The following is a 23,335-nucleotide window of genomic DNA, read 5'->3' on the forward strand; positions in this document are numbered from 1 at the left end:
ACCTCAGTGTTCAAATGTATCTATTACATCACTATCTAAATAATATGAAAGTTTAGGCACACCACACCTTACAAACAGTAATTTTGAGGTTATTTTGCACAAAAAGAGTCTTTGATCTCTTTTACTTATTAAGGAAAAATTCTGAAAACTACCTCAAACACAACAGTTTATATAATATGCACTCTTTTTAAGGCTAACAAAATAACAATGTAATTCCTAACTTAATACATTGAGTTTACAGAAAGATAATTAGGTAATTTTTTTGCCCCTATTATAAGCAAATAATAGGATACTCACTAAAAATATCTCAAGGACATTGAGATTAACCTTACCTGTTGTAAGGTTGCATTATGGTTTCCTGTATGCACTGTGATACTCCTGGCAGGAGGAACCTTTTTCTCACCACACATAGGTAAGACTCAGCCATTGATGCTTTGGCCAAAAATGATGAATGAAGGTGATATGGGTCTTCTGAGTAGAGGCTTTTAGAGCCAGCGTGTAGTTCAGCATGACTCTCTTTTCCTATGACATGAGGACTGGCTGTTTCAGAAGCTGGTCAGGGTGCTAGGGTCTCTGAGTTAAGATAAAAAAAGATAACAATGGCTACCCAGTGATGTGAGCAAAAAAGAAATTTTTTACATTTTTGTAAGTGATTGAGATTTTGAGCTTTTTTTTTTTTTTAATCATACTATCATTTAGCCTATTATGATTAATATATATAACACACAAAATATGTTCAGCTATATCAAACATATCTGTATGATTTTATAATACAGTGATAGTTTTATTTTTTATTTTTTTTAATTTTTATTTATTTATGGTAGTCACGCAGAGAGAGGAGAGAGGCTGAGACACAGGTAGAGGGAGAAGCAGGCTCCATGCACCGGGAGCCCGACGTGGGATTCGATCCCGGGTCTCCAGGATCGCGCCCTGGGCCAAAGGCAGGCGCCAAACCGCTGCGCCACCCAGGGATCCCTACAGTGATAGTTTTAAAATTATGAAATGATGTAAGTTAGAAAATTTACCAATGAAGCCAACGTCATGGAAAGTAAACTTGATGGACTAGTTGATTTTATGAAAGCATTACAGAATTTCCACAGTAGGACAATATACTTGACTTTTATGCCTAGATTAGAGCACATTTGATATGCTGGTCACCAGATGACAAAATGAGAATATGTATTTATCTCTCTGAAAATTTTAAATCTACAAACATGAATAGAAACAAATACTTTGATATCAGTGGGCTAATCTAAGAAAAAGTTAGATATAAATTATCAGAGGAATGATACTATGCTTTTAAAATAAATTTAAAAATTAAGTATAAATTCTATTTGAAAGTCAAAAAATATTTTTATAGCTTTGGAAATGTTTATTGGATAAACATTTGAAATTAAGAAATATCTAAGTATCTGACCACTTTCTCCTTATGTGTTTTTAAAATTACTTTAATACAATAAATGTAAATTTTAGTCTTAGCTACATATAATGGAAAATGACATCTTTCTTCTTAAATATCAAATACTATATTCTCTTAGTGAAAGTTTAACCCTTTTTATTACAAATAAAATAGTGAACTTGGTAGATTATATTATCAGCTATAGGTTTGAAAAGAACTATTGTTGAGAATTTGATGAAAAATATTAGAAATATTTGAATTCTCGTACATAATTATAATATTTGATATGTGCTAAGTTTGAAGGTAAGATAGAAGATATAGTGATGCATGAAAGCTCATAAGTAATAAATTGAAATATTTTAAAGGCTATAAATCACCTTCATAAGCCATGTTTATTAAAGAAGACCCAAAGGTCACTCAGAAAAAATTAGATTGAATGAAGGGGATCCCTGGGTGGCTCATCAGTTTAGCATCTGCCTTTAGCCCAGGGCATGATCCTGGAGTCTGGGGATCGAGTCCCACATCGGGGTCCCTGCATGGAGCCTGCTTCTCCCTCTGCCTGTGTCTCTGCCTCTCTCTCTCTGTGTCTTTCATGAGTAAAAAATAAATCTTTAAAAAATTAGATTGAATGAAAAGCATTGGACACTAAGGGTTATGATATAATAGCTGGTAGATTTTATTTTTATTTTTTTTATTTTATTAATTTATTATTTATTTTATTATTTTATTTTTATTTTATTTTATTATGTTGGTATTCTCAATGAGATGTATTTAAAAAGCTAATTTGTTTGAACCCAGTGATGATGAAAATATAAAAGGTCAAAACTTGTGAGATACAGCTAATATAGTTAATACACAAAGAAAAATGTACAACTTTAAACTGATATATTAAAATGAGTTCAGGTTGAAAGGTCAGAAAATTGAGTATGCATGTAATCTGTTCGAAGTTTTATTATCTATCATTTGTCTATCTATGTACCTATTTGAAGTATTGGAAAGCTACCAAGATAGTCAGGATTTGAAGTGCTATGATCCTGAATAAAAAGTGAGACCTCCTTTCAAGACTTTGCTGATGTGTGAGATTGAAAAGCTTAGCAGAAAGCTGCAGCTGAATGATTGATAATCTAAGTAGAACTTCTTGTTGGCTCAGTGGACTTCAGAAACCAAAATTGAAATTTGGGTATCATTGAAGAGAAAGACATATGTTGATCCTTTTTTTTCCCCTTAAGAGGCTACAGCCTAAGAGTAGGAGCAAAATGGAAATAGAAAAGAATTAACAAAATCTGAAGCCTGCATCTGAATTAGCTCAATTTCTAATTGGATGAAGATGGTATTTCCTTAGCCTACCTGACATCCAGATACAAAATGAACCATTTTTTTTTAATTTTTATTTATTTATGATAGTCACACACAGAGAGAGAGAGGCAGAGACATAGGCAGAGGGAGAAGCAGGCTCCATGCACCAGGAGCCCGATGTGGGATTCGATCCCGGGTCTCCAGGATCGCGCCCTGGGCCAAAGGCAGGCGCCAAACTGCTGCGCCACCCAGGGTTCCCAAAATGAACCATTTTTAGAGGAAAATTCCATTATACTGAGCTTTGAATTATCTGTATAATTTTTGTATACAATGCCAACCAACAAATAATTACTATGCATGTCAGGAGATTAAAAAAAAAAAAAACACAAAACCTCAAACTCCAAATAAAGCACAGTTGAAATAGATCCATAGGGAGTTATGAAATAAACTGTGCTAATCATAAGTAAAAGAAGTTACAATTTTATCAGAAATAAAGGGGACAATACTACTGATATACAGCTATTAAAAAAGACTAGAAAAAAAAAAAGACTAGAAGTGGAGGAAATCGATCAATTTATTTTAGGTGGCCAACATAACCTGGGTACAAAAAAAAAATGACAAGGATAGTACATAGAAATTAGCTTGCAGAGGAATCTCTCTCATAAAGTTAAATCTAAAAGTTCTAAATAAATCGTAAATACAAATCCAGCAATATAGGAAAATGTTAATAGTAACAGTTAAGTGAATTGCAGAATATTAAGTTAGTTTAACATATGAAATCAATATCAATCACTAAATTAACAATATATAGAATATTATAGAACTATTTCAATAGATGCAGCAAAGCATTGGGAAAGTTCAATGCCATTCATAACATTTAAAGAGCTTAAGTGGGGATCCCTGGGTGGCTCAGCAGTTTGGCGCCTGCCTTTGGCCCAAGGTGCAATCTTGGAGTCCCGGGATTGAGTCCCGCGTCGGGCTCCCTACATGGAACCTGCTTCTCCCTCTGCCTGTGTCTCTGCCTCTGTCTCTATGTCTATCATGAATAAATAAATAAATCTTAAAAAAAAAATAAAGAGCTTAACTGGACATGGAACAGAACTTTATTAATCTGTTGAATATCAGTAAAGTCCCATAGATATTTCTTTCTTACAATAAAATATTTTAAATATTTTCCTTGACATAGTAGATAGGATGTCAATTTTTACCACATCTGTTTGACATCTTACTATAGTTCCTACTTGGTACAATAAGAAAAATAAATTAAAGGTTTAAGAATTTGAAGAAATAAAACCCAGTAACAAAAACAAAATTGCCTATTTATAAAATCTATTTATAAATTCTATGGATAATCTATTGGAATTAGTAAATGAATGCTGTACAATCATTAGATATAAATCCAATATGCAAAAATATCAAAATTTTTATATGTAAACAAATTTAAAATTTAAAATAATGAAAATATGTGAATAAATCTTGATAATTTTCATATAAAAACAAGTCTGCAAAAGTTGTGTAAGATTGGTACTATTCCTTTCTTGAATAATTAATTCACTGTGAAGCTACATGGACCTGTTGAATGCTTTGTAATGTATATAATTTCATAATCAATGGATGTTAGATTATTCAGATTTATTTTTCTTCTTATGTCAGTTTTCTCGGGATTTTTAATTTTACATAAATTTTCAATGGCAGCCCCAGAATCTTTCTGCAAATGACAGGAACCACACTTGTGAGTCGATTCAGTTTCTGAGGGTGTTGCTAAATTCTCTAATCCATTACATCATGTGCTATTGCTTCCTATGGACTATCTTGCATTAATGCAGGGGCAATTTTAAGGGCTTCCACTTGGCCCTTCCTGCCATAATGTCTCTTAATCCATAGGTCAGGAGACAATCAAATGCTCTCCCCTTTGGTAAATATATACAACACAATTATGTACTTTGTGGACTATAGAAATAATTCTAGGATAAGTTCATGGACTAACTGGACTCACTTTGAAATAGACTTGAATCAAGACTGGACTCCAAAAGCCTCCATTGTAATTTGTGTACCATGTAGGTGTAACTCTAGCAACAGTATCAGTTTGGACTCTGTCAATTTTATATTTTCCTTTACCTGAGTCAAATAGCTTTACTTCCATTAGGGAAAGGAAAACTTTACGTCCATTTGGCACTTTAGTCTTCTTTCTCAAAGGGAACTGGCATATTTTTCATGTAAAAGGTTTATGATCTCAGAATGATTCCAGATCTAGAGACTGGATGAGAGATTCCACTTTTCTATCATTGCAGCTCACCTCAAGTTTAACTCCTCAGTTCTTGGTCTCTGTTGTCCTTTATGCAAGGACAACATCTTATTTGTTTGCTGCCTAACTTGCTCTCACTATCAATCTAATCTATTTTTCATTGCCACAAATTCCTATGGCTCTAGGCACTTGTGTTGTAACTTCATCTTTGCTTCCCAAATATTTTAATAAGTTTACCTTTCTTCTGACAGTTACATACTATGACCTGACGTCTACTAATCCATGAATCTTATAATCTCCAATAACAACATGGAGTCCAGTTCTATAAAAATATTTCCTAGTGTCAACTCTAGTCTAGAAATGACAGCAACCATTTAGACCAAAGATCCCAATGCTTTTCTCTCTCTCTCTTTTTAAAAAGGTCTATTTATTTTGATCGAGAGGGTGTATGTGAGCAGAGGTGGGGAGAAAGGCAGAGGGGAAGCAGACTCTTCACTGAGTGGGGAGCCCAACATGGGGTTTGATCTTCCCACTGGGAGATCATGACCTGAGCTCAAACCAAGAGTTGGATGCTTAACCAACTGAGCCACCCAGGCAGCCCCCAGTACCTTTCAACAAAGTGAATTCGTTATAGCCATAGCAAAGCAAGCATCTTTGGATACCACTTACTCCCAATAAACATAGTCATCAAAGTATTTAGATTTTATATAATAGATTTATTTTAACATTCCTGTTTACTTGAGCTTAATTCTCTGCCAAGGCAAATTATCTTATCTGATTTTCTGTAGACCATTATTATGTCCAAGTTTCTAGGACTCTCCCAGCAGCATGTGAGTACTGCATTATGGGGGAAAACTCTTTTTTTTTTTTTTTTTTTAAGATTTTATTTTTAAGTAATTTAGATGCCCAGTGTGGGGCTTGAAATCACAACCCTGAGATCAAGAATCACATGCTCTACCAACTAGCCAGTGGTGCCCGGGAAAACTCTTTTATATCCACCTTCATATATGTATATGTATGTATGTGTATGTATATATATATATATATATATATATATATATATATATATATATATAAATATTTTTATGGAAGTTCAATTTGCCAACATATAACACCCAGTGTTCATCCCATCAAGTGCCCCCCTCAGTGCCCATCATCCAGTCACCCATCCCCTTGCCTGCCTCCCCTTCCACTACCCCTTGTTCATTTCCCAGAGTTAGGAGTCTCTCATGTTTTGTCACCCTCTCTATTTTTTCCCACTCATTTTCCCTCCTTTCCTCTATAATCCCTTTCACTATTTCTCATATTCCCCATATGAGTGAAACCATATAATGATTGTCCTCCAATTGACTTACTTCACTTAGCATGATACCCTCCAGTTCCATTGATGTTGAAGCAAATGGTGGGTATTCATCCTTTCTGATGGCTGAATAATATTCCATAGTATATATAGACCACAGCTTCTTTATCCATTCATCTTTTGATGGACCCTGAGGCTCCTTCCACAGTTTGGCTATTGTGGACATTGCTGCTATGAACATTGAGGTGCAGGTGTCCCGGTGTTTCACTGCATCTGTGTCTTTGGGGTAAATACCCAATAGTGTAATTGCTGGGTTGTTGGGTAGCTCTATTTTTAATTCTTTGAGGAAGCTCCACACAGTTTTCCAGAGTGGTTATACCAGTTCACATTCCCACCAACAGTGCAAGAGGGTTCCCCCTTCTCCACATCCTCTCCAACATTTGTGGTTTCCTGTCTTGTTAATTTTCCCCATTCTCACTGGTGTGAGGTGGTATCTCATTGTGGTTTTGATTTGTATTTCCCTGATGGCAAGTGATGCAGAGCATTTTCTCATATGCTTGTTGGCCATGTCTGTCTTCCTCTGTGAGATCTCTGTTCATGTCTTTTGCCCATTTCATGATTGGATTGTTTGTTCTTTTCTATCCACCTCATATTTCATCTTCTTTAGTGCAACATCCACAAACTCACTTCTAGTCATTTTTTTTCAGCTCTGTAGCTACATATTATTGAGTTCCTATAATTCTATCCATGAGAAAACTATATACTCCCAGAACAGAGACTGTATTTCCCCTTTTGTCTGTGCTGACGACATTCCCCTTAATTACTCTGGAGGCAATGAGGTCTGAATCTTAAGGAGCAAGTCACCTTGTAATGTGTTTGGCTTAGATGAAGTCATTAAACAGTCTCTGGGCAAGAAGATCAGGCCATTGTCCTCCAGCAAGGGAGGAGGGATTGCCTGTGGTAGAATGGTAAGAGTAAGTATAGGGGCTCAGAACTCTCATTATTCACACATACATAGGCATTTTTTTGGGTTTCAGAATTCTACTTCTTTCTTCCTAGGGCCCTGATTTTAGCATAGAAGACTATTTAAGGTTGTACTTTCAGTTCCTTTTGTACATTTGTCACTCTTAAGATGAAATCCTTGGCTAGGGGATGCCTGGGTGGCTCAGTGGTTGAGCCTCTGCGTTCAGCTCAGGGCATGATCCCGGGATCCAGGATCGAGTCCCACATCAGGCTCCCTGTGAGGAGCCTGCTTCTTCCTCTGCCTATGTCTCTGCCTCTCTCTTAGCGTCTCTCATGAATAAATTAAAAAAAAAAAAAATCCTTGGCCAGATTTTAGCATCCGGATTTAGCATCATTTTCTGAGTTAATAGTTGGCTAACTTCAGCTGATGGTCATTCTTCTTCTTCGTCAGTGCTTCTAGGTGGTTAGCAAAACCAGCCAGTTTCACGAAATCCATGTAATGTATGTGTATCCATACTTATAAAAACTAAAAGTATTGTATGAATCAGTGCTCTTACTTTAATCTATATATCATCCCAATCTGCCACAAGGTAAAATTAGTCTTAATAATTAGAGTATTTCAAGATAAGAGTTATCATCATCCCACTTACTAGTTTGGATTCTTTTTTGCTTTCTGCCCATTGAATAATATATTTCTAGAATTTCATTATAAGCAACTGTTTTCTATGTCTACTTCATTACTCAAAGCAGAGCTTAAAAAATAATTTGGATGCAAGTAGTATACCTGGAAGATTATCCCAGAAAGCAGAGGTGAGAGGGCCAAGAGATTAAGAAAAGGGAGGAAAAGATAAGAGTTTAATATCGATTCTGTTCTGGTGGCAAGAGACCTCAATTCTACTGGGATTTCCTCAAAACTGTCTAAAATATCTCCAGAAACTCATTAAGTTGCAGAAGTTGTGAGCATTTACCCAGTGGCTTCAATATCCCATTGGTTGAAGCATTTCCCTGGGAATACTGATTTGCTCCATACGCAGACTGTGCTAAACGTGATGATATATTCATAGGTAATGGGACTATAAATTCATGTAGATGTAGATTCCCCTTAATCCCAAAACTGGTGTTAAAATTTAAATATGGTACACTATTGAAAATTAAATCACTGATAGTTCATTTGAAAGATAAGCTGAATTTTCATTTATTAAATTTAAATAAAATTAGTTATTTGATCTATAAACAAATGACATAATATTCATTTCTATGTTGTTTATAAACAAGAGATTTATGTTCTTAATCTCCTTTGGTCTTTCTGTTTTTTTTGAATGAACAAGGACTTTTTTTTGAGACTTTATCTGAGAGGAAGAGAGACAGCATGAGCAGGGGGGAAGGGCAGAGGGAGAGGGATAAGCAGGTTTCCCACTGAACAGGGAGCCTGATGCACAGTTTGATCTCAGGACCCTGGGATCATAACCTGAGCTAAATAAAAGCAGCTGCTTAAACAACTGAGCTACCAGGCTCCCCGAATAAGGATTTTTAATATAATAGGAGTATTTGTCCTTTGCTCTCCCTTGTGAAGACCTAAATAGTATGTTCTGTAACCTATTGTAATTTTCCACTACTGCCTTCCCAGAATGAAGTCTGTTTCAAGTCTATCTGGACTTGAACTCTGCACTAGAAGAAGATACGGTCCAAAAGGAGAAGATATTTCTGTATATCAGCTTGAGGCTTCCATTTATGTACGAATGACAATCCAGAAAAGAAAAGCGTGGACCCTCTTCTGGCTCCATGTGTGATTGTGATGCATTCATGTTAAGATTGCTTTTTACCTCCCTCCTGAATAGGAACTATACCTGTATATCTTTTCAAAATTTATATATCACGTTGTGTATTTGAATGTTACCTTTTGGGATTTTGACATTAGTATGATTGTCTGGCATGCTTAAATCAGCATTCACTGTAGAAACAAGCTAGATACCTTATATCATATCACCAAATTGTCACTGGGATGATTTCTAAGACTAGGAATTTGTCCAGGATAAACAGATATGGTAATAGGAATAACCTCTCACAAGTAGAAAAATACCATGGAGACAGATGTGCTAAACAGAGGAGAGCCCTTGAAGTGGTTGGATAAGGGAAAGTTAGCTAAAGCTAAAAATGCATGTTTCAGTCAGAGCCTTTGGACTATGCTTTAATATTTGAATTTATATGATGAATCCTATAGTAAATATCTAGCTCAATTTTTCCAGGGACTATTGTCTATGAAAAAAGGTTTTTCTGCACTGAGTAATCTGGAATCTTAACATAAAATTGGATTGCTTCAATTTTTGGAAAGTCTATAAGGAGCATTGCAAATTGATGGGACAATCTTTGCCAATATGAAAATCAAATGCACTATCACAAGTTGTGCTGATTTAATTGGACAAGTAGTCAACCTGTGCTGGATGTTATTATACTGGAGGGAAGGAAAACTTGTCCTTTCTTCTAGGTTTTTTGGCTGGCCTCATATTTAAACTGACCAATAAGATTAACAGGAAGAAAAAAAAATTAAATTTTTAAAAATATTTTTAAAGATTTTATTTAGTTGAGAGAGTGAATGAGAGAGAGAGAGAACATAAGCAGGGAGAGCAGCAGAGGCAGAGGAGCCCAATGTGGAGCTCTATCCCAGGACCCCAGGATCATGACCTAAGCTAAAGGCAGATGATTAACCCACTGAGCCACCAACCACCAAATAAATTTTAATTTTGTATATAAAGGAGTTCATAGAAATCTGAGACTTACAGAAGTGACCAAAGGATACAGTATTTTTTTTTTTTTTTAGGATACAGTTTTTATATCTTTTATTTTTTTATTTTATTTTATTTTATTTTTTTTTTAGTTTTTATATCTTTTAAACAATTTGTGACGAATTGGCAAAATAAGTTTGGGCTTTGGGAAGCAAATTAATGAAGGATAACAAGGTTTGTTAATATAATCTTCTTGGCCCTGAATTTCCTATCTCTGGTGATAAGGATGCCTTCTCCCTGACAGGTGCAGGAAAGGTACTCTTCACGTGGTGAATTTATTTCCTGCTTTCAGGGGAACAACGGAGTGGGTCAGAGTGACATTATTGCACTATATCTTATGTAATTTTAATTCAAAATAATCAGTATGACAAAGTGGCATATTTTGGGGACACTTGCCCTGAACCCTATCACTCTATGAATACTAAGGACTCAAATCTTATTCAAGCATATGGAACACGTGAGAGGGAAGAAAAAAATTCAAACGTAAATGAAACACAGAAAAATAATTTTTCTTTTTTTTTTTTTTCTTTTAGCAAAGAAGTTTTCAGAGATAATTGTCAGGATCAGAAAGATAATAGATGTTGTTGAAAGAGTGTGTTAGATCTAAGAGATTTTGTCCCAAGTTGTTTCACTAATTGAAATCAGTTTTGTCTATGTTTATGCTTCCCATGGGGTGGAATTCAGCAAGCCCAGGAAGTCAATCACAGACTTTCCTCACTAATTAGAGACATAAAGGGAAAGATGCAGCACAGTAAGGTAAGATAAATTAAAGAAGAAGCTTCAGGGAAGGAGAACAGTTTGGATAGGATGGGGATTTTGAGAATAAGGTAGATTGAATTACACAACCCATGAACCTTTGCATATAATTCTACGGTGAACAATAAGAGCCAATGATATAAGGGAATGTACTAAGGAACTTTTAATCAATGACATTTTCTCTTGGTATCAGGATCCATTAACCTTTCTACTTATGTTGGTATATAAGAAATTTGAAAAAGAATTAACTATAGGCTAGAGGACTTTAGATCCCAACAGCAAACAATAGGTACATTTAGTCTTATTTAAATAGGAAAGGACTAAGGGAACCAGTAAGTGATGTGAAGATGTCAAGGAAATAGCAACAATGGAAAGCCATCGAGTTAGGGACAAACAGGGCTAGGCTGGGCAAGGTAGAGGGCCACAGAAGCAGGGCTTACAAAAATCCCCCAAATGCTGAGGTGTCAGGAAACAGGCTAGACCACCTTGCCCTAGGTGTGGGCGGGGAGGGTGTCTTTTTATGACAGTCATCCCTGACCTACAAAGAATAACCAGACCCCAAAGAAGAAGTAAGCCATTGAAGATGTTATCAATAGTCTTTACTCAATGATGATGTCAATGCATAATGTTAAAAGGATTTAGGTTGCCTGATTTTGGCTCTCAATAAAAGACCAACCCTACAAACTCTCAGTGGCAACCCTGTCAGGACCCCTTCTCACTTCTGAGAGCTTTCTCTGTATCTTTATTTAATAAACTTCTATCCCTTTACTCACTCTCCTGTGTCCTCGAGATTCATTCTTTGACTCCGTGAGACAAGAACCAAGCTCTCCCGTATCACCATTACTACAACTAAGACTAAATAATACATGGAAACAGGGTTACCAGAGCCTATGAAACCTTAAGCCATTGAAGGAAACCCTCATGACATCTCTGACCTCCTGTCCTCTTATGCCAAAACTTTCATTGGCTGAACCCAACTTGAAGTCAGAGGGCAATGTAACTGGGGGAGAAGTATTCTTTGAGTTCACACCTCCTTGTCATTTCAAGTCACAGACCAGCAAATCCCCCTGACCCTTAAAAAAAAAAAAAAGTGGAGAATGAATCAGAGGAGAAAATGAAAAACAGCTCTTATAGTAAGACGGAACAAAAGGGATCAAGATTGGTGGAAATGCTGCTCCTAATTCTAGGATCCTCAAATGCCTTCCTGTTTCCTAATGTTAAGTCACAGTGGGGGCAGGGTGGGGGTGGGGGTGGTGCTATGGAAGAAGTAATACCAGATAAGGCTCACTAGAAAATCTTTTTCCTTTTAGGTTTGACCAATTGGAGCAAAAGAATGCCTCAGGGCATTTTTGGAGTCCATTTTCTTCTAGATACCAATGGAGACAATGGTTGGAGAATCTGATATAGTTTGAAATCTTGGAATTTAGAAAATAGTCTAGAGAACTTTGGGGGTGGGGGAAGAAACCTAAAAATGTCTCCTTATGTTAACAATTTGCCTTAAAGAAGTAAGTTTGAAATCTTTGGTTGACAAGGATTCTTTTGCACTGCTCTGACATTTCTGTAGACTACACCGTTTCTTAGCAGCGTAAAATCAGATTGAGAAATTTCTGTCACCATTCTCTTTGTTCTACCAAATATAGACAACCAAAGATCTAATGGAGATTTAGTATGTATGGTAGGGTGTTGCATAAAATCAAAACCTCTCACAAATTTGTTTTTGAGATGTCACTAGAATCTCAGTCATGCTTTGTCAGGGGAATACTTAATAGGCCCTCTGGGACTGTTGATATTGGAGCCAGAAGAGAAGCAGGCCTGAAATAATTATTAACACTGTGGAAACAAGTTCCCAAATTATTCTGTATCTTGATCTGAGTTTTACTTCAAGAGTGTGTGTGTGTTGGTATAATAAAAAATAAAATATTTGGTCTTTTTACCCAGTTCCCAGCACGATTCTTAAAAGGCTCAGTGTCTTTTCAGTGCTCAGTGCCTTTTGTATGCTAATGAATGGCTGATGGCTTCAGGGAGGGGGCTGGTCACCAAAAAGACCAAGCCATGATTAGTGGATTAGAACTTTCAGCCTCACCCTCTGACCTCCACGGAGGGTAGAGGGACTAGAACTGAAGTTAACAAACTTTGGACACTGATTTAATCAGTCATGGTCATATAATGAAACCTCCAGAAGGGCACTAAAGGTTAGGGTTCAAGGAGTTTCTGAGTTGGTGAACATATCAAGAGTGATATGCTCTGAGAGGACATAAAAGTTCTGCACCACTCCCTTCCTCTACATTCTTTGCCCTACACATCTTACCGTTTAGCTATTCCTGTGTAGTATCCTTTATGATTAATGAGTACATGTAAGTGAAGTGTTTTTCTGAGTTCAGTGAGACACTCTAGTAAATTATGGAACTTGAGAAAGAGTTTGTGGGAACTCCTGATTTATAGCTAGTTGGTCAGAGGTACAGGTGTCTCTCCCTTCTCCCTTTTGACTGGTACCTGTAGTGGGGGTGGCCTTGCAGAACTGATCTTGAACCCGTGGGGTCTGTGCTAACTCTGGGAGTATATGTCAGAATTGAACTGAATTGTTGGACACTGAGCTGGTGTCAGAAAAATCACACAATTTGGTATTAGAGGTGGTGTCAGGAAAAAAAAAGGCATTGCATATATATAAACAGTTATCAAAATGTACACTTAAAATCAATGTACTTCACGTGTTTAATGTGTATATATTGTACTTCAACTAAAATTTTTTTTAAAAAGCTTGGATCCCAGCTGTTGATTACCTTTGTGGTAAGTTTTGCAAATTTGTATGAACTTTTAAATTACACCAATAGGGGGATCTTAGAGTCCATGTAATTCTATTAGAACTCAGGGAAATATAGACTCATGTCCTTTATTATCAGAATTTATATGAGAAATAAGCAAAAGACCTCCCCCCCCTTTTTTTAAAAGTGAGTTTTATCTTGAAGTAGACTTTTGATAGGTAAGTTCCTTGGTTCTACCTTCCTTATCATCTTCACTGGTATTTTCCCTTCTTCACCTTTAAATATTAATGTTTCAGGGTTTTGACCTTGGTCTTTTATTCTCTATTTACATATGTGATCTTAATGTGGGTAAGGCTTTATATCATATCTATATGTTGATGATTTTCAAATTTATCTTAGAGTCCTGACCACTGAACTATGTACTTACATGTTCCCTATTCTGCATCTCCATTTAGATATCTAATAAATATTCAGTACATTTAAAACAGAGCTGTGTATGACCCATTGATAAGCCTGTTACTCCCCTTTTATATTTTAGCAAATAGTGGCACCACTTGTTACTCCAGGAAAAAATCCTAGAAACCACATTTTTTTTTCCCTCTCACTTTGTTGTAAACATCTAAAATGCAAGTTCTATAACTTTTTTCAAAGTGTGTTTTAATCTTCAAAAGATGACCACATTCATTGTCTTGGACTAGCATCATCAGACATAGAAGAATCAAAGTCATTATTGTTTCTCTTGAATTTTTAAGAAGACATAACTTTTCTGCCTCCAATCTTGCCCTCCATGGGCAATTTTTCTCAAAGCAATAAAAAAAGGATTTAAAAAAAAACATACACTAAATACAACACTCCCTTGGTTTGCACACTTCTAATTAGCTTAGCATCTCACCTAGAATGAGAGGCAGACTGACCGCTGAGATCTTCATGCCTCTCTCACTACAGTTATCTCCTGACATTTCAACTCCACCACTACCTGGTAGCTACAATTACCTTTCAACTCATCTTGCAAGTTTGTTCTCACTTCAGGATCTTGTTTTTCCTGTTCTTTGCTCATTATGCTTTATCCTCATATCTTAACACTGTTCACATTGCATTTCATCCAGGATTTTGCTTAAATGTTCCCTTTCCTGACCAACCATTGTGATAACTTTTCCCATCACTCCATTTTGCCCTGTACTTTTCATTAGAGATGGGAGGGCAGAGCACAAGATGGGGGAGGGGCCGAGGGAGAAGGAAAAGCAGACTCCCTGCTGAGTGAGGAATCTGGACCTGATGCTCCATCTCAGGACCCTGAGATCATGACCTGAGCCAAGTCAGACGCTTAACTGACTAAGCTACCCAGGCTCCCCTCACTTTTGCTTTTTTTTTTTTTTTTTTTAACAACACACAACACAACTAGATATTTTTGTTTTTTTGTATCACTTTCAATTTTCTGTTTGTATGATAAGACTCTAGGCCTGAAAGGACAGAGATTTGTCTGATTTTCCATAGATCTCAAATTAAAAAAAATATGTTTACATGTAGAAGCTCAATATATGTTTGTGGAAGTAAACAATGAAGTTTAAGGAGAATGTATAGAGTGATAAAAACTCCTCACTATATCCCTATGGGAGCCACAGGGAAAATTTTAAAGTCCCTTTAGTTATTAAAGTTTCAGTATTAATTAAAGTTAAGAATTTGAAATGGCTTCTTGGAAATTCCAGCTTCCCAGATGCAGGCATTTCTAGTGAGGAGGTGTTAGATTAAACATATGCACATACTGTGTTAAAGGACATAAGACTGAGAGATTGAAGCTATCTTCAAAGTTGCACCCATAGTAGCTAAGAATTATATACCCCTATATTTATCCTTGTTCAACAAAGTGTGTTGGAAAAGTATTCTGATAGCCCAGAGTATTTGAATCTAATGCTACTGTGAGAGAGAGAGAGAGAGAAAAACATTCTTGATGGTAGTGAAGGTTGAAGCTTTCTTCCAAAGCACAAGAGTTTACTATAAGAATGAAAGAAACTAGGTCTAATTCATGAGTTAGAATAAAATAAGCAGCTAATGAGTTAAAATGGGATCAATTGAGACTAGGATTTTTTTTTTAAGATTTTATTTATTTATTCATGAGAGACAGAGAGAGACCAGCTGAAGCTGAAGGCTGGGCTGAAGGCAGCGCCTAACTGCTAAGCCACCAGGGCTGCCCAGGATTTTTAAATCTTAGGCAAGGGAAAAGATACTTGAGCAAAATGGCTAGATTTTCTTTAATGGGCCATAATAACCAGAGATGTCAATATAGAATGTGAGAATAGCAATATAGAATGTGATACATTGAGAAAATCTATATGGCTAAACCAAGTGATCCAATGGAAAATGAAGGAGAGTAACACACTCTCACAATACATATGCATCATTTTTACTTAAAAATTTTGGAGTGTTCAATAGGATGCGGTGGTCTCTTACACCAAACGGTCTGAATCCAGACAGTATACTAATAGAGACCATTTCCCTTTGTATATCAGGACTGTTCCATCTGGATTCAGAGAGCTCCAATTATGGCATGTATGTGTGCAGTATCTCACTTTATTGAGTCACCTCCTGGACACATTCTAACCATGTGTATGGGGGCTGAAAATCTTTGGCTTTGGGAAAGTTTTTTGTTTGGCAGCTATGAAAATATCTAGAGTTGCAAACCCCATGGTAATAAAAATACCAGACAGCTTTTAGATACTTTCTGCTGAAAAGAAGCTGCATACCTGAGTGTTAACTGGTGAGAGGATGGCTCAGTCATGCTACCATGGTCTTGGAGGGAAGTAACATGTCCAGGGGAACACAGGAGCCTTTCAAGCGATAGATCTGTCAGGATGAAGAGTAGAAATAATGCATGGGATTGAAGAGAAAGGCATTAAGTATTTGGAAAATCTGTTTGAAGAATAGTTGACACAAATCTCTGCTTGCAGTCTGCCCCACAGACAGAAAAAGATAAAAAACAAAACAAAGAAACCAGAGTCTGTTTCTCCTGTTGTTGGTTTATTTTTTAGATTCCACATATAAGTGATATCATGATATTTGTCTTTATCTGTCTGGCTTATTTCACCTAGCATAATACCCTCTGGATCCATCCATGTTGTTGTGAATAGCAAGATTTCATTGTTTTTATGGATGATATTTCATTGTGTATATATATATATATCTATATATATATATATATATATCAATCACATCTTTTTTTTATCCACTCATCTATTGATGATCCATGCGTCTATTTTCCATATCTTGGCTATTGTAAATTTTGCTCGTAAATGATTCAGCTTTTTGAATTAGTGTTGTTATTTTCTTCAGATAAATACCTAGAATTGGAATTACTGGATTACATGGTACTCCAGTTTTAGTTTTTTTGAGGAACTTCTCTATTATTTTTCATATTATACATACATACATAATTTCAATATACATTCTCACCAACAGTGCAAGAGCTTTCCCTTCACTTCCTTACCAACACTTGTTATTTCTTGCATTCTTATTTTAGCCATTCTGACAGATGTGAGCCAGTATCTCATTGTGGTTTTGACTTGCATTTCCCTAATTAATGATGTTGAACTTCTTTTCATGTGTCTCTTGGCCGTCTGTAGGTCTTCTCTGGAAAAATGTCCAAGTCTTTTGCCCATTTTTTAATTGGATTATTTGTTGAGTTGTGAAATATAAAGGACAAATTAATGATTGCCAAGGGGAGGAATGTGGGATGGGTGAAGGGGATTTAGAGGTACAAACTTCCAGTTATAAATAAGTCACGGGGATGAAAAGTACAGCATAGGGGATATATTGAATAATATTGTAATATACTTATGTGGTGAGCATTTTGTATATAATTCTTGAGTCACTATGTTGTACGCCTAAAACAAATGGTAATATTATATGTCAAATATACTTCACTTAGAAATTTTTTAAAAATTCCCCTCCAAAAAAAGAGTGAAACTAAACTAAATCCAAACAAAGATGCTTTATCATTTAAATTTAATGAATACTTTGGTGAAATCTAGGTGACTGTTTAACAGCCAAAGTAAAAGTTGAATGTCCTCTTATTTAGGCGTCTGGCAAAATTGAGGGAAGGTTAATATACTTACAAGAGTGGTGATGTCCATCAGCAAACAAATGACACACACACATTTATTTTTATTGCTTTATTCTTAAATATGAATGTATAACCAGGGATAGCCATTCGTTTTAAGAAAGTAGGAACATAAGAGAGAATGACAGAGATAAATGATAGAAAAATATGACATGTAGGAAGTAAATATTTTAGGGAGAAAAGATATTATTAAGATAAGAGCAAAAACAGCAAAGTCAAAAATTCTTCTAAATAAAATCTTCCTGAGCTGCCTGGGTGGCTCAGCAGTTGTGTGTGCCTTGCGCTCAGGTCACAATCCTATGATCCTGGGATGTAGTCCCATGTTGGGTTCCCTGCTCAGTGGGGAGTCTGCTTCACCCTCTGCCCCTCTCCCCACTCATGCATGCGTGCACTCTCTCTCAAATAAATAGAATATTAAAAAAAAAAAAACCTTAACTCTTCCCTAATTAGTCTCATTAATCTGAGAGACTCTTCCTTTAAAAATATAGAATGCTATAAAATAGATCAGAAAATAAGGCAAGTTTCATGGAAATTAAATGCATGAATGTTGCAATTAAACAAAAATAACCCACAACAATTTAAAAAATGAGAAATTGATAGATGAAGTCAATGGCTTTATGAAAAGTAGGGCAAAAAGACGAGGGTAGTAAATATGAGAGAAAATCTAAAACATGAAAATGATTAATTCAAGATGTCTATTGTTTCACAGCCCTCCAGGAGCTTCTCTGATGTAATCTGAAATTGGCCTCTCTACTTAGAGGGCAGGGAGAGGCCAAAGAAAGTGGTAGGCCACTCCAGGTTGGTAGGTGGTGGTTTTAATGAAAAAAGGAACCTACATATGAGGCTTGTCTTGGGTGATAGTAAGACAAATGGATCCCTGCACCCACCCTCCAAATCTTAAAAGTTTAATCTTGAATTCTTATAGAGAGTCCTTAACTGGGTTCAGTCTGGTACACCAGATGCAAGTGTTAACACCACATCACTACCTCAAGGCTATGTCCCTTGGAGTGGGAAAAGCAAGCGGAAACCACATCCCAAGAATAGGGGTGGGGGTGAAGAGCCTCTGGGTGTCCAGCTCCAGCTTATGGGTCAATCAGTGGTCACATCATTTTGATGACTTTCCCCAAAAGTCCAACATTAGAATAGCAGGAGTTCCAAAAAGAATAAATAAAATGGAGAAGGCTGCCCCATTGTACATTCCCACTACCAGTGTGAAAGAGTTCCAAATTCTCCACAATGTCACCTAAAGTTATCTTTAAAAGAAAAATTATCCTGACAGATGTGAGGTGCTGCTACCTCAATATGGTTTGGCTTTGCACTTCCTTGGTGATTATTAATGCTCTTCTAGTGAAGAATGAACTTCTTCATATACTTGTTGGCCATTTGTATGTCTTTCGAGAAATGTATATTCAAATCCTTTGCCCATTTTAAATCTGTTTTGTTGTTGTTGTTGTTGTTTGTTTTTAGTATTGGGTTGAAGGAGTTCTTTTTGTATTTTTTTCTTTAAAAATAAGTTACTAGTTTTGGCACAAAATACTGGGAAAGCACGAGGGCAGCACCTGTGACCCCTTGGCTGTACTTCCCAGAATACACGTCAGGAAATGCTTTTGTATAACACCAGGCTTGGTCCCCAATACCCTCACGCCCTACCAGAGGAGTACAGAACCTGACCATGTGGGGAGTTTACACATGCCCCATTCACACTGCAGGGTTCCCCTCCAATCATGTACCAGATCTCTTTTGCAAATAGTGAAACTGCACTAGTTATTCCAACTGTACATTTCTTAAAACTCTCATGAATACTTAGGTCACAGGCAATGATGTCTCAAAACTCTTAGAACTCTTTAAGCTCCTTAGAAGACCTTTCTTAATAGCAGTTATTAAGGCCCTTTCTACGTTTCCAGCATTCTAAGCCCCAGGCTGCCTATGGCATCTGGACAGCAGCCCCTGGAAGTCCCCTATTCCTACAGCAAGATGGAGGAAGGCAGACCAGACCAAGCATGAGGAATAAACAGGACATTGTATTGGGCTCAGACCAGGAATCTGTGGGTCTTGAGGACCTCTGTGTATTCATCCATTTTCTTCTCCATGTTCTTTTAGACCTGTTTCTGTAGCCTTACAAGCTGTTTTTCCTTCTAGTAATGATCTTGGCCTTCTTCTTCCTCTTCTCCTCCTGAGTGTCTGTTACTGCTTGGTACTTCCAGCCAGCATGAGCCAGGTACCCCAGTTGAGTTAACTTTCGTGTAGTCTTCGGTTGCACAACCTTGAAGGCATCAGGAGCCACCATCTGCTTTTTCATGTTGTAGGGTGGTAGGATCCGATCAAACATCTGAGGCAGTCCAGGAAAGTCTGGCCTTGCTTGGTTTTATTGGGCAGCATGCCTTCCACTGTCCACCAAAAGATGTGGCTGGGCATCCTGGAAGTGATAGGGGCCATGGGATGGGTTGCTTGTGGAGGAAGGCCAGAAACAACTTGTGTCTGTAGAAATTGCCAGAAATGTTGATGCCCTCACAGCACACAACTATGACCTTCTGGCCTAGCGGCACCTGTTTGGCCACAACCGCCACCAGTGAGCCCAGGAGATGGCCTTGGCCATAGAGCACCAGGACTGCCCCTCTTCCATCTTCAGCCACTGCCTAAGAAAAGCTCTTGAATTTTGAATATTACTCCTTATTGGGTATATGGTTTGCAAATATTTTCTCCCATTTCTCCCAGGTTGTCTTTTCACTCTGGTGTTTCCTTTGCTGTACAGAAGCTTTTTCATTAGATGCTGTCCCCCATTTGTTTATTTTTGCTTTGTTGCCTGTGCTTTTGGTGATATGTCCATGAAATAATTGCCAAAACCAATGTCATAATGCTGCCTGTCTATGTTTTTTCCTAGGACTTTTATATTTCAGGTCTTACATTTAAATAATGAATCCATTTTTTTTTGTTTTTTTTTGTTTTTTGTTTTTTTAATGAATCCATTTTGATTTGAGTTTTGTTTATGGTGTGAGATAAGGGTCCAATTTCATTCTTTTTTTATCCAATTTTTCCAACTCCATTTGTTGAATAGATTATCCTTTCCCCATTGTATATTTTTGGCACCCTTGACCATTGTGCATAGATTTATTTCTAAATTGTCAGTTCTGTTTCTTTGATCTATATGTCCATCTTTAGGCAATACCATACTGTTTTAGTTACCATAGCTTTGTAATATATATTTAATTAGGAAGTGTGATACTTACATCTTTTTTTTTTTTTTTTTTTCAAGATTGCTATAGCTATCTAAGTCTTCTGTGGTGAAAATGCCATTAGAATTTTGATGGGAATAACATCAAAACTGTGGATTGCTTTGGGGAGTATGGCCTTTTAACAATATTAAGCCTTTAATCTATGAACACAGAATGTCTTTCCATTTATTTGTGTCTTTAATTTCTTTCATCAAAGTAGTTTTCAGCATACAAGTCTTTCACTCTTTGCTTATGTTCATTCTTGAGTATTTATTCTTTTTGATCCTGTTATAGATAATATTCTTTCCTTTTTGAATAGTTCAGTGTGTATAGAAACACAAGTGAGTTTCATCTATCAATTTGTGTTCTGTAACTTACCAAATTTGTTTATTTGTTCTAACAGGTTATTATTATTTTTTTTTGGTAGAGTTTTTAGAATTATGTATAAATAAGATCATGTCACCTATAAACATAATTTTACTTCTTCCTTTCCAGTTTGGTTGCCTTCTCTTTCTTTTTCTTGCTTCATTTATCCTAGTTTGGACGTACATTTGTGCTTTTGAAATATTAGCACATTTATGTGTTATGTAAAATTTCACTCTAGCAGATTTTTTTTTAAAGTCTATATTAAATGACAATGTACTTTGAGTCAGGGGGAGAGAAAAATTGAAAACCTGGAACTTGTTTCGGTTTATTCAAAATAAAAATATACATAGAATTATGAAAATATATGTTTACCATTTCCATCATGTAAATTGATCCATTATGTGTTATATAAAAGTTTTGGTCAAATGAACATGGTTTGAAAGGAAGAGTATCTTCAGATGACTTTGTAAGATATTTTTTATTTTCCACGTTTGTTCCAAATCATTTCATGTACCCTCCTGTGGTTCTTACATGAATAGAAATAGCATGGACAAAATTTGTTTTTAATTGTTAGAAAAAAATATATTGAAAATAGAGAGCTATTCCATGTTCATGGCTGGACTCTGAATCCTAGACGCTCTAGAAGTGAAAAATTCCAGTCATTATTAAGATTCTAGAAAAGTCATTTTCCTTTATCTGTCAGTGATGCTGGATGATCTTCACATTGTGATTAACTTGTTAATATAGATTGTATTAGCATCTCATCTTTTATTGGCTAAAGAATCTTAAGTAGTATTTTAAACTTAAGTGTGATCTTTGAAAACCCTTTGGATTTATTTGGATTCCACCCATCCTGTGAGATTAGGCTTCCATTGGGTTGATCTGTGGGAGCTGCAGTATCTCAGGTCTTACTCTGCCTTTCTGTTTTCCAATCTTGATATTTAGTGCATCCCAGACATCCTCTCCCTGCCCTTCCATTGGGATCTGCCCCTACACCTGATGTCATACAGTTCACCATGCAGACTCTGATTGCACCCTATTTATATTCCTGGGAAACCCCATACTCTACCTACTTGGACCTGTCCCTGCCCAGGACCCCTGGACATGTCTCATGATATTCAAAAGAAAGAAAATCCAACACTAAGTCAGATTGTTCATTATACTTATCTCAGTAATCACTTCACTATATATGTGTGTGTATACATATATTTATATCATATATAATACATATGTTTACTGTGTAATTTTTTTAAATTTATTTTTATATCATTATTTTAAAAATCCAGTGTTTATAATATGAAGGTCAGAGCTTTTCCCCAGAATAAGTTTATAAATTTTCAATTGTCTTGTCAGGCCAATAGCGATACTCCTTGACCAGTTTGATTTCTGAGAAGACTTCATTCAAGTCCTCAGTGGTGATCTGATCAAATGGAATTATGTTTTTCCTCCTCCCAGCTCTTTTTTATACTTTTCAATCCTCGTCTTTTAGGGAGACAAACTCAGCACAACTTTTCAAGTCTTCTTTTTCTTTAGCATCCACCTGGATGGTGTATTTATCCTCTCACACAGGAACCTCTAAGACATTAATCTAAAAGAAATACTTTTTTTTTTTAAGATTTTATTTATATAAAAAAAAAAGATTTTATTTATTCATGAGAGACAGAGAGAGAGAGAGGCAGAGACATGGGCAGAGGAAGAAGTAGGCTCCATGCAGGGAGACCGGTGGGGGTGGGGGTGGGGATCTATCCCAGGACTCCAGAATCATACCCTGAGCCGAAGGCAGACGCTTAACTGCTGAGCCACCCAGGCGTCCCAGAGACATACTTTTTTTAAACGAGCAAAGATAGGACACTACTAGATTTTTCTTTGGCTTTTTTTCAAACTAAAGAAAAAGGAAGAAGGTATGCAGACTGTATTTTTTAAAACTATAGAACCAATAATGATGTTTTTATCAAATTGAAAGAGATCATTCTTAACTCTTGAAAATGTTAGAAACAGCTTTTCCTTCTTCAATTTCCTCTTGGCAGCATATTTCAATGTTTGCTTTTTGTTTGGTGTTTTTGTTATTTTTCACAAATACATAACTAATGAATAGGCTTTCAATTAAGTTCTAGTGAGAGTTAGCCACCTACAACTCTT

At 36.3% G+C, this 23,335-nt stretch overlaps 1 long non-coding RNA gene and 1 pseudogene across 13 annotated transcripts in view; one reads left to right on the plus strand and one right to left on the minus strand.

Annotated features, from left to right (window-relative positions):
- The window catches only part of LOC144291523 (uncharacterized), a 777,143-nt gene that overhangs the window by 314,029 nt on the left and 439,779 nt on the right, over positions 1-23,335 (plus strand). The gene's annotated exons all lie outside the window — the stretch shown is intronic.
- Positions 19,649-22,302, minus strand: LOC144291339 (large ribosomal subunit protein uL13 pseudogene; annotated as a pseudogene).

This window comes from Canis aureus, chromosome 20 (assembly GCF_053574225.1).
Source record: "Canis aureus isolate CA01 chromosome 20, VMU_Caureus_v.1.0, whole genome shotgun sequence".
Taxonomy (NCBI): Eukaryota; Metazoa; Chordata; class Mammalia; order Carnivora; family Canidae; genus Canis; species Canis aureus.